At 38.2% G+C, this 13190-nt stretch overlaps 1 pseudogene; it reads right to left on the reverse strand.

The window, feature by feature from the left end:
- Nucleotides 1-1867: 1867 nt before the first annotated feature.
- LOC126020289 (transmembrane protein 163-like) lies at nucleotides 1868-10372 on the reverse strand (annotated as a pseudogene).
- Between the last annotated feature and the right edge of the window lie 2818 nt (nucleotides 10373-13190).

Consider the following 13190-nt stretch of genomic DNA (forward strand, 5'->3'; position numbering starts at 1 on the left):
TTTGTTTTTTACTTGAACAAAACCAAACTCACTCTGTACATTAGTGCAAAAACTTAAAAGCCTTCACTGTGCATGATCCCAAAGTGCTATATAATGTGCAGTTTATAGGAACAGAAATAGTACCTTTCATAACTATAAAATTCAGACTTTCTGTCTTTTAAAAACATTATCAGTTCAATTGCAATATAGATATTTAGATTTGAGTAAAACTATTTTTTGTTTCTAAAAGATGTTAGTCTTCGACTAAATCTATGGTTTGATCAGTGTTTTGGAACACATGTTTAAAGCATGGAGATCAATTGATTATTTTTTCTGGGTCTGTAAAACAGGACACATTTTCAGGGAGGTAATTATTACTTTATTTTGTTTCTTCAGGCTCTTAGGTATGAGTGCTTATGAGAGGACTAACGATGGAATGTCAACTCTATGAAAGCTTGGAATTTGAAAAAATTTTGCTCTGGTTTTCTAGTAAAAAGGTGATCTTCACTGATAATTCCGTGGCCAGAGGTCCATGTTCTTGAATGAGAGCTTAAAAATGGAGTTGCAACCAACATGACATAGAACCTAGATTACTAATCAGTGGCATGAACTTGAATTCTACTTTTGACATTTTTCTTGGATAAGTATTCAAACTTTCTTAGCTTTCTTTTTCTTTTCTTTCTTTCTTTCTTTCTTTCTTTCTTTCTTTCTTTCTTTCTTTCTTTCTTTCTTTCTTTCTTTCTTTCTTTCTTTCTTTCTTTCTTTCTTTCTTTCTTTCTTTCTTTCTTTCTTTCTTTCTTTCTTTCTTTCTTTCTTCTTTCTTTCTTTCTTTCTTTCTTTCTTTCTTTCTTTCTTTCTTTCTTTCTTTCTTTCTTTCTTTCTTTCTTTCTTTCTTTCTTTCTTTCTTTCTTTCTTTCTTTCTTTCTTTCTTTCTTTCTTTCTTTCTTTCTTTCTTTCTTTCTTTCTTTCTTTCTTTCTTTCTTTCTTTCTTTCTTTCTTTCTTTCTTTCTTTCTTTCTTTCTTTTACCATACAAAGAGGTAAAGGTTTTTATTGGTCAGATACTGTCACCAGGACAAGCTAGAGGTACAGAATGTTGCATATTGGGGGAAGGTTTTTATAGAGTCTACACCAAGTGTAAAAAATGTAAACATCTTTTTTCTTACAGAGTGAGCCATCTCTAATAGACTGTAATTACCATTACCACATAGCACAGCATATAAATATGTGCATTTGTGAATAGATTAGATAATTATTTATTACAAATAAAGTATAGTTTCACATCTCTCAAAAATATTGTATGGGTATGTTCTTGGTGTACAAGAAAGGCTGTGTGTTTAACTTCATTCATGCAAAGCTCCTATGTGGATCACTAAGTACTTGAAATATAGAATGGTCTCCTTTTGGACAAATTGTTTTAGATTTAGGATTAGGAAAACAGTATGAAACAAATGGAATACAGTGATAGAAATTAGGAAGTGATATATATGTATATATATAATTATGGTTCTGACTATGGAAAAGGGGCCCCAAGGACACAAGGTCACCTTCCCTTATATTTGCCCTGAGGTGGGTCTGGTCAGTGTCCATCCATCTCAGCCGGGAGCACTGCAGTGCAGGTCTCTCACCTGCCCCATGGAAACCCAGGCTCTCCAGAAGAATGATGTCATTTCTGCTTGGAGACAGGAAATGTGTCTCTTTACCATGAATTGTTCTGTGTCTGATGGGAGATCAGGGTAGCAGTGCAGACCCACCTGCTGAGCAGACCTTATGCCCAGGAGCATAAAGTTTCTCAAAGGAAACAAACAACAAACAAACAAAGCTGATGTTCATTAAACACTGGCACCATCTGCCAGTGTGGGAGCCTCCTGCCATCCTGATAGGGTCTGCTCACTCGAACATCTCACAGTGACACATCTGCCTCACCCTGGGCACCATGTCCACGAGGAGTTTGACTCTAAAGCTAATATGGAAAGGACACTGAGCACGCCAATGCTGCTCATCCACGTACCAGACTACTGTGTTATGCTTGAATACCTCTGCCCTCAGGAGACGCCACCCACAAGGAAGTTAAATCCATCTGTTATGAGTGCTCTGCTGGTCAGGACCTTCCCCAGCATAAACTTCAACACAGCAAGAGCAATCCATAGGATCCCACTAAAAATGGAGACGCTGAACAGGAAATCATCCACTCCTGGTAGCAGCCTCCTTGAGAAGTCATGGATGACTTTGACCACTATACATATGGATGACAGAAGGAATATCACTTCAAGATGACACAGGGTATGTATTCACTATGGGCAGACTATACAGCAGCCGTGTTGCTGTAACCCCACAGCACAGTTGCCAATGACAGGACATCAAGGATGGCATCAAATGCAAACCCAAAAGCAGAGGCGTTGTACCTCATAACAGAGATGGTAAAGGCAGCTACAACCAGGGCCAGTGTGACAATAATGGAGAACCAGGAGACCCACAACACCTTCTTTCTGTAGTTCTGAGCTTCATGGGGTTTCAGTCGAGTGCTGCTTTCTAGTAAGCCTCTGTCCACCAGCCTGTTGCTGAACCACTGCTCTCATTGATCCGCAGCTGACGCTCCTCCTCAGACTGCTGTGGGGGGCTACGGGGTGGCGGTGGCACGGTGGGGCTCGGAGCGCAGCAGCATTCACTCTAAGCTTTATTTTTATTATCTTTGCAACGAAGATATGATTTCATAGGTTGCAAGAATTTGTTAGTGGATCCATCTGGCCTGGGCTTTTGCTTTGGGGAAGACTTTTAATTTTTCAGGCTCTTTCAGGAAACTGAAGAAACATAAACACTCCCAAATAGTTTTTATGAGGCTAACATCATCCTAATACCAAAACCAGACATGCTGCAAAAAAGAAAACTACAGACCAATATCCTTGACGAACACACATGCAAAGATCCTCAACAAAATCCTGGAAAATTAGATCCAATGCCTCATCAAGAAGATCATACACTATGAGCAAGTAGGTTTCATTCCAGGAATGCAAGAATAGTTTGACATATGTAAATCAATCAACATAATACACCATATCAACAAAAGGAAAAAATATGATCATATTAATAGATGCGAAGAAAGCATTCAGTAAGATTCAACACCTTATTCATGATAAAAACTCTCAAGATGGGAATGAAAGGAACTTTTCTCAATAAAGTCAAGGCCATCTACCACAAGCCAATGGCAAATATTATTTTCAATGGAAAGAAACTAAAAGCGTGTCCTCAAATATTTGGTACAAGACAAGATTGTTTCCTCTCACCACTCCTATTCCAACATGGTCCTGGAAGTACTTGCCATAGCAACTAGGCAAGAAAAAGATTTCAAGGGAATCCAGATAGGAAAGGTAGAAGTCAAGCTCTCACTGTTTGCAGATGACATGCTACTATGTTTAGAAAACCCTAAAGACTCTACCAAAAAACTTCTAGAAAAGAGATTGATATAGCAAAGTGGCAGGCTACAAAATTAATACACAAAAAGCAATTGCTTTCTTGTACACCAATAATTATAGAGAAGAAATGGATATTAGAAAACAAATTTTATTCACAATAGTGCCAGACAAACTCAAATACCTGGGAATCAATTGTACTACAAAGCAATAGTCATTCCAGCATGGTACTGGAATAAAGACAGAACCTCAGATCAGTGGAACAGATATGAGTATTCAGAGAATATTTCCTAGACATACAATCAATTAATCTTTGATAAAGGAGTAAGAAATGCAAAATAAAGCAAGGAAACCCTCTTCAACAAGTGGTTCTAGGACAACTGGTCAGCCACATGCAAAATAGTGAACTCAGACCCCATTTAACACTATGTACAAAAGTTAAATCTAAATGGATTAAAGACCTTAATATCAGACTCGAAACTATAGGCTATATAGAAGAACATGTAGGTAAAATACTCCATAACATTGAGACTAAAGGCATCTTCAAGGAGGAAACAGCACTGTCCAAATAAGTGAAAGCAGAGATAAACAGATGGGACAATATTAAGCTGAGAAGCTTCTGCACTTCAAAGGAAATAGTGACTAGAATACAAAGTCCACCCACAGAACGGAAGGAACTATTTGTTTATTTTTATTAATATCTTTATTTAAACACCGTGATTACAAATATGATTGTAGTTGGGCTTCAGTCATGTAAAGAACACCCCCCTTCACCAGTGCAATGTTCCCATTACCAATGTCCCAAGATTCGCTCCTCCCCACCCCACTCCTGCCTGTACTCTAGACAGGCTTTCTACTTCCTCATTTATTCACGTTGTTATGATAGTTCTCAATGTAGTTATTTCACTAACTGCACTCCTCACTCTTTGTAGTGAGCTTCATATAGTGAGTTGGACCTTCCAACCCTTCTCTCTTTTGTCTCTGAGAATTATTGCAAAAATGTATTTTATTTAAGGAAGGAACTATTCACCTAGTACCCATCACATAAGGGGCTAATATTTAAGACATACAAGGTACTGATAGAACAAGAAAAAATCTAACCCCATCAAAAAATGGGGAGAAGAAATGAACAAATAATTCCTAAAGAAGAAATACAAGTGGCCAAAACACACATGAAAGACATATGAAAAAATGCTCATCACTAATCATAAGGGAGATGCAAATCAAAACAACAATGATCAAAACAACAATCTCATGCCACAGAGTCTGGCACACATCACAAAGAATAAGAACAATCAGTGCTGGCAGGGACGTGGGGATTAAGAAACTCATTCACTACCAAGCTCTGTGGCGCAATGGATAGCACATTGGACTTCTATAGAGAGAACAGGTATGTAATCAGGTTTCTACAACAAAGGCCCACAATAATCCCTTAGAGATCGTATACAGGAACACAGGTAAAGAATACCACGGGAAATCACTGACTCCAATGGAAACATCCCATAACACTATGTTTTAATGCCTTTATCTTACTATATTTAAAACAACCTCTCAGCCTTTTTGTCCACAGGTGTTCTTGGATACAAAGGGCGGACAAACTAAGATGGCAGCTCGGGATACCACACGAGGTACCATACCTAGCTTGCACTACGAGATGGCCCCGAGAAAACTCTTTAACATACACTTTATCTCTAGGTTATACCTTCTTTTAGGAATTGAAGCACGTGACCAGTCAGACCACTGAAGCAGTAACTGCGACGTACAGACTTAAACTAGCTCTAGGCTTCAGGACGCAGCTAATTTTTAGCTTCAGCACAGAACTAATTTTTGGAGAGCTTTATCACTCGATAAAGAAAGCTTTATGGAGGAGTAAAGCTCGGAAAAAAAAAAAGGAAAAATAAACCTACAGGCTCTACTCATCGAACACATTCAAGCAAACTAGCAGTCCCTTGCTATTTTTTCCTCTCTTCTCACTACTTTCATTTTTATTTTTTTCTTTTCTATTCTTCTCTTTACTTTTTTCCTTTTCTCTTCTCCCTTTCTTTCTAATGTATTTTCTCTTTTCTCCCTTCCTACCCCTTCCATATACCTTCCCCTTTCCCCCCTTTGGAAATCCAACTATCCCTTCACCCCTCAATCCCATCCAGACCTCCCACCGTATTAAAACTCTTCACCCTCAGTCCTTAATCTATTAGGCATCAAGATTGACCTCCAAAAAAAAAAAAAAAAAAAAAGATTGACCTCCTACCCCAACGAACCAGTACCCAGCACCCAAGCGAAGGGACACACAGTCAAACCCACACCTCGTCTCCTGCAAGAAAAGGCAGCCAACTCCCCTTCATGCTGCGTGGCCCTCCCTACCAACTCCCCCTAACGTGGACTGTTACTTGAAACCGGACTTGGTTCCAAAAGTATCCCCCAATGCAAGAACTCTTCCAAGACCTCCCTGTCGCAAATCTTTTGCCAATCTGAAGAAGGTCAGGGGGTGTGATGGAAAGGTGCCTGGGAACCCACACACCACAAGAAAAACCCAAAAGACAATGGGAAAACCTGTACTTCCAAGATAAGCATAAGACCTGTATTACACCACCTCTTTACCTGCTTTTCCCCAAATGTAAGGTAGTCTTTTGCATCACTTTGGCCCTTTAAATACTTCGTTAATTCATTTAAAAAATATGTCTGTCCTACATATACATAGGTGAACACATACATTTTTATTCCTATTCTTTTTTTTTTTTTTTTATCTTTTTTGGGTATGTGACCTGTTTCTGTTTTCCCCTCTGTCCACCCCCAAATGCACCGACAATATAATGTAGCACCATTTCTCCCTGCAAAGGCACACTAAAAAAAAGGAGAAATCTTACATATAAAAAAGAGCTCCTATCTATTAGAGATAGGAACTCATAGTTGTTTACAATACAGGGATATCTCCTACCTTGAAAATATGTCATGTGGAATCAACTTAGACCTCAGGTGATTAGATACCATCTGTCCAGCCTTGAACCCTGGATCCCAGACAGAAATGGCACAGTTCTTCATAACAGCTGCAGGAAACAAATCCCATCCAGGTCAGCCTTAATACTGCGGGGTCCCCAACAAGTGCCAGCTCTAATATGATATCCTGACAACGAGGAAAATGGGAAAAACTTGACCTAAGAGCAGATTATCCTACCTTACCAGCTAATGATAAGACAAAATCAGAAGACTTGTCACCCTTTGGTAGGTCCAAAAGCCAAGATTGCGATTTACAGATGACTGGCTGCTAGAACCATGACCAGATTGTATATATCTTGGGACCAATAAAAAAGCCCTAGTCTAGGGTTTGAACTACGACCTGCACAATAACCATGACCCCCAGTTTCAAAGGTCTGGCAGAGACAATTGTAACGGAATGGGGCTTCTGGAAACACAAAGAAAGACGCTATCCTAGGTGCCATCCTAGGTTCAGTGCAAAGACCAAGACCACCATCCACAGAAAATGGATTAAAATGACACTGAGGGAACAGAACTTCTAGAACCATGAAGACTGACTTCATCATAAGTCCCACTCCTGGACCTGTGCAGATACTGAGATCTCTAGATACAGAGGTCTGATTGTAACACCCAGGACAGAGCAGAAGTCTTCCAAATACCACAAAAGCACCACCGGGAGAGTAAATGATCCTGAACAGAGTCTATAGTTAATCCCATGACAATATACTCCAAGAATGGAGAAACCCCATATCTCTTAGGCCAAGTGAATTCCTTTTTGAATGACCCCAATATTTACTGTGCCAGGGCAGGAGGGAAGAAAAAAACAAAAAGCACAAAACATTGTTTATTTTTTATATATTATTTTTTATCTTCATTTATTATTATTATTATTATTATTATTATTATTATTATTATTATTATTATTATTTGGTTTTTGAGCCACACCCTGCGGTGCTCAGGGGTTACTCCTGGCTGTCTGCTCAGAAATAGCTCCTGGCAGGCACGGGGGACCATATGGGACACCGGGATTTGAACCAACCACCTTTGGTCCTGGATCGGCTGCTTGCGAGGCAAACACCGCTGTGCTATCTCTCCGGGCCCCATTATCTTCATTTATTATTATTATTATTATTTTTATTTACCTATCTATTTTTGGTCGATTTCTTTGTTTGGGTGTGGTTATTGAAGTTGTTGTCCCCAGTTATACTTATTTTTTTCTCTTCTTTTCTTTTCTTTCTTTATGTGCTATGCCATGTTTCTTATCTCAAGACCATGGCATTTTTTTTTGTGGTGCTTATCATTATTGTTGGAGTCCTCACTGGATATTTGACACTTCTTTTTGTACTGGTGGAGTCTTTCACCTTCTTTTTCTCCTTCATCTCTCAAATCAATGATGAGAGCCTCTAGAAGAATTCTGCCCATTTTCAGCATATTAGACTTTTACCCCAGTTTATTACATTTCTCTTCTTCAATCAAAACCATGTAACTTGAACTAGCTAGTCCTGCCTCCCAGTTAGAGGGGGAAAAAAGGGAGGCACCAAGACCAAACAGGTGCAAGACTACTAAGTAGTAGGCTAGGTACAGAAGGGTCCACATATTCTAGCAGCCCTGGGGGTGAGGGAAGAGGATATGGGAAGTAGGACAAAAACGGAGGGGTAGGGAGGACAAATTGGTGATGGGAATCCCCCCTGATTTTATGTAAATATGTACCCAAAATATTATTGTCAACAATATGTAAGCCACTATGATCAAAATAAAAATTATATTAAAAAAGTAAATAAGGAGCAAAAAAAAAAAAAAGAAACTCATTCACTGTAGGGGGGAATGCCATCTAAACCAGTCTTTATGAAAAACAATAGGGAAATTCTTCAAAAAACTGAAAATTGAGCTCCCAGATGATCTGCCATACCACTTCTAGGGATATACCTAGGAACAAAAACAAAAACACACACAATACAAAAATACCTCCTGCACACTTATGTCATCGCAGTGCTATTAAATAGCCAGACTCTGGAAACAACTCAGATGTCTGATAACAGATGAATGGCTAAAGAAACTGGTACATATACACAATGGAATACTATGCAGGCATCAGGAGAGATGAAGTTATGAAATTTTCCTATACATGGATGGACATGGAAACTATTATGCTGAGTGAAATAAGTCAGAAAATACAGAATAGTTTCACTCATCTATGAGATTTAAGATAAAGACATTATTGTAATAATACACAGAGACAATAGAGATGAGGGCTGGAAGATCTGGCCCAAAGTATGAAGCTTACCACAAAGAGTAGTGAATTCATTTAGAGAAATAACTACACTGACAACTCTCATGACAAAGGTAGTGAGTTAGAGAAATAGAATGTCTGTCTCGAATGTAGGCAGGGGGTGAGGGAGAAGGGGAATTGTTGGCATTGGTGGTGTGACTATTGCACTGGTGAAGGGGAGTGTCCTTTTTTATAACTGAAATCCAACTACAAACATGTATGTAATCATGGTGCTTAAAGATATTAATTAAAAAGAAGCAAAAAGCCCCATGGGCCCGGAGAGATAGCACAGTGGTGTTTGCCTTGCAAGCAGCCGATCCAGGACCAAAGGTGGTTGGTTCGAATCCCGGTGTCCCATATGGTCCCCCGTGCCTGCCAGGAGCTGTTTCTGAGCAGACAGCCAGGAGTATCCCCTGAGCACCGCTGGGTGTGGCCCAAAAACCAAAAAAAAAAAAAAAAAAAAAAAAAAAAAGAAGCAAAAAGCCCCAAAAAACAAACAAAAAACTATGTAAACTGTGATTAATTTTTTTAAAGTAAATAAAAAAAATGAAATAAAAAGTTTCATAGGTTGTTAAAATTACATATATACAAGCAAATAAACACACTATTTTTTTGTTGTTTTGTTTGTTTGTTTTTGGGCCACACCCGGCGGTGCTCAGGGGTTCCTCCTGGCTGTCTGCTCAGAAATAGCTCCTGGCAGGCACAGGGGACCATATGGGACACCGGGATTCGAACCAACCACCTTTGGTCCTGGATTGGCTGCTTGCAAGGCAAACGCTGCTGTGCTATCTCTCCAGGCCCCCGCCCCCCCTTCTTTTTTTTTTGGCTACACCTGGCAGCGCTCAGGAGTGACTCCTGGCTCTATGCTCAGAAATTGCTCCTGGCAGGCTCGGGGCACCATATAGGATACAGGGATTCGAACCACCATCCTTCTGCATGCAAGGCAAACTCCTTACCTTTATGCTATCTCTCTGGCCCCTAGTTTTTTTTTAATTTATTTAGTAGTTTTTATTTTTATCTATTATTTATTTAAATATCGTGGTTTATAAAGTTGTTCATAATATAGTTATGTTTTAGGCATTTAATACTCTAGTACCAACCCCATCACCAGTATGACCTTTCCATCACCATTATGAATTATTATAATTATTAATTATTATTGTTTCAGTTTCTTTCCTACTCTCATGTCTGCCCCAGTGGTAGGTGCACAATAGTTTATTTTATATTGCTTGTTAAAACAAAATGGTAAATAAACGTATCAAAAAGTAACTCAGTAAAAGAAAGTTTATGAAAAGTCTAATATCTCACAATGGTGTTACAGTATTAAAGTCATTTTTAGGATTCTGAGCTATTTGTTGTTTGTTGAGCTTTCTGTATTATTGTTTATTTTTATTATTTTTAGTTGGCTTCTAAGTTACTGTCCCATCTAATTTACTGTGCTCCCATTTGGCTTGTCAGTATTGCTAAACTTGGAGGTATTGTACAACTGCTTACATGCACTCCAGGATCTGTAGAACTGGGACTATTCTTGTCCCAATGCCCTCCTGAGGAAGCCTCAAAGTTTTTAGCCTGAAGACTTGTATACCTGTGAGTTTCACTGGCCAGGCTTGGCTCTCTTCCAAGATCAGGCATAAAGTTTCTGGGGAAGGGATTGCAGGGAAGGCTGCCTGCTTCCACTCCAAGATGATCCGGAATTTTCAGTTTGAAAATTGGAAAAACACCATGAGATGTTTTTATCCTCATGAGATTCTATATAAAGGTCTGGGATTAATTGGATTGTGTATTACAAGGAGTATAAGTAGTTTTGTTGGTCAAAGGAAAGGGTGAAAAGTTTAAGTTTGGGTTTTGAGATTAAGAAAATATTCTAAATATTAGAATATTTAGAATGGAATTTATTTGCATAGTATAAAAAAAAGGGAAAATAGAAGATCCAAAGCTTTGTATTTTGTTCTGATTTGCCATATGACTTTATGCCTTGAAAAGAACTATATGGGGCCGGGCGGTGGCGCTGGAGGTAAGGTGCCTGCCTTGCTTGCGCTAGCCTAGGACGGACCGCGGTTTGATCCCCCGGCGTCCCATATGGTCCCCCAAGAAGCCAGGAGCAACTTCTGAGCGCATAGCCAGGAGTAACCCCTGAGCATCACAGGGTGTGGCCCAAAAAAAAAAAAAAAAGAAAAGAACTATAGCTAGGTTTTACTTTTTAAATCATCTGGGGTTCTGTTTTGTGCACTGTTATTCAAATATTTATATATGCTCAATGAGTGGTAAATACAGACGTGAAATAAGGAGATTTACAATCTCATATTGGGGCTGGAGCAAAAATTCAGCAGGTAGAGCACTTACCTTGCATGTAACCAAAAGGGTTCATTCTTGGCAACCCCATATGGTTTCCGAGCCCTACCAGAAGCCCTACGTGAGCAGCACTGGGTGTGGTCCCCAAAGCAAAAATAACTAAAATATCATATAAAATATGTATAGTTCACTATAGTAAAAACATTAACATTTATTGGTGGAGACATAATCAAATAAGAAAGATGTTGAGCACCCCAAAATACAGTTTAAGAAAGTAAAATAGGATAGACCAATAATCTAGTTTTTTTTTTTTTTTGGGCCACACCCTGTGACACTCAGGGGTTACTCCTGGCTATGTGCTCAGAAATTGCTCCTGGCTTGGGGGACCATATGGGATGCCAGGGATCGAACAGAGGTCTGTTCTGGATCAGCCGTGTGCGAGGCAAATACCACCCTACTGTTGTGCTATTGGTCTGGCCGCTAGATCAAGTTTTTAAGGTCCCAATATGTACAAGGTCCTAAACTAGTTACATAATAAAGTACATTTCAGTTGGCAACCAGATTATTACATATTAAAGTGGGAATTTGGACAATGTCTCTTTTTAAAAAGTTTTGGGGTTACAACTACTGTTGTTCTGAAGTATGTCTCATCAAATACAAATTTCCTGACAGGAATTGGTTGACCTGATCAAAACTGATATGCAATGAAAACAAGAATCTCCAACAGTTTGAAATCAAATCAACTTTGTAGATTTAATTGCCACTGACAGAAAAGGCTATTGGGCTGGAAAGATAATCATCATTCAGCCAAAAGGCATGTTGGTGTCTGAAATTAAGGGAAAAATTCTATTAAGTTAAAATAGCTGGAAAATGAAATCTAATAAAGTATATTTAATTTAAATGATCTGCTTTATATTGTATTATATTTTATTTAGACAGTGAAGTTTTTCACTGCAAATGTGACATGTACTATTAAACATCACCATCTAGGCCATGTATAAGTTGATATTTATTGATACATGTCAATCCTGATAGAAAAAATAATTAACCAATTACTTATAATCTAGAGTACTTTCATATCAATCCTTTAAAAATTTTTTGACAGCATTTGAGAAGAATTCTGGTTTATTTACATGAAAATGTTTTCTTGGAGAATATTTTGGTGCCATAATTTACTGATAAACAAAGTCAGACAAGATTATAGCTGGTGGAAATGTCATTTTGCTCTTGAGTTGGATCTCAACTTAAGTGAAAAAAAAATCAATTCTTCCTCAACAGAATCTGCAATGATGACTTAGTTTTTAAGTCATGTTTATGGAGTCTGATTTTTTTTTTCTAGCTTTCTTGTTGCCTATCATTTTACTTGCTTTGGAAATCTTCCTTAAAATCTCAGTCCAGCAACAATTGCAGAGCACTCCCTTCATAACTTTGAGTCTCATGAAAGAGCACTATGTTAAAGCAGGTATGTCCAGGTAGTCCATAAGATTAAGATGTTTTTTTTTTTTTTTTTTTTTTTTTTTGGTTTTTGGGCCACACCCGGCGATGCTCAAGGGTTACTCCTGGCTGTCTGCTCAGAAATAGCTCCTGGCAGGCACGGGGGACCATATGGGACACCGGGATTCGAACCGACCACCTTTGGTCCTGGATTGGCTGCTTGCAAGGCAAACGCCGCTGTGCTATCTCGCCGGGCCCTTTTTTTTTTTTTTTTTTAGATTAAGATGTTTTATAAAATGTTTATAAAGATGTTTATAAAATGGTTTATATTGGAATGAGTTTTTTTTCTTTCTCTAGTTTGAGCTTCTATCTAAAGATAGGCAGTAACTTTTGGCTCACATTTCAGAGATTCCATAGATCTAAATAAGGTTCCTAGGTCAATATTATTTTAATTTTTAAGTCTTTCTAAAATCTCTATTTTTTAAGGAGATATCCTTTAATAAGTCATCATATCCACTCTATAGTTGTTCATTTAATAATCTTAATTTGTTGGTCAAAGGAAAGGGTGAAAAGTTTAAGTTTGGGTTTTGAGATTAAGAAAATATTCTAAATATTAAAATATTTAGAATGGAATTTATTTGCATAGTATAAAAAATGGGAAAATAGAAGATCCAAAGCTTTGTATTTTGTTCTGATTTGCCATATGACTTTATGCCTTGAAAAGAACTATAGCTAGGTTTTATTTTTTAAATCATCTGGGGTTCTGTTTTGTGCACTGTTATTCAAATATTTATATATGCTCAATGAGTGGTAAATACAGACGTGAAATAAGGAG

The sequence above is a fragment of the Suncus etruscus genome, chromosome 10 (assembly GCF_024139225.1).
Source record: "Suncus etruscus isolate mSunEtr1 chromosome 10, mSunEtr1.pri.cur, whole genome shotgun sequence".
Lineage (NCBI taxonomy): Eukaryota > Metazoa > Chordata > Mammalia > Eulipotyphla > Soricidae > Suncus > Suncus etruscus.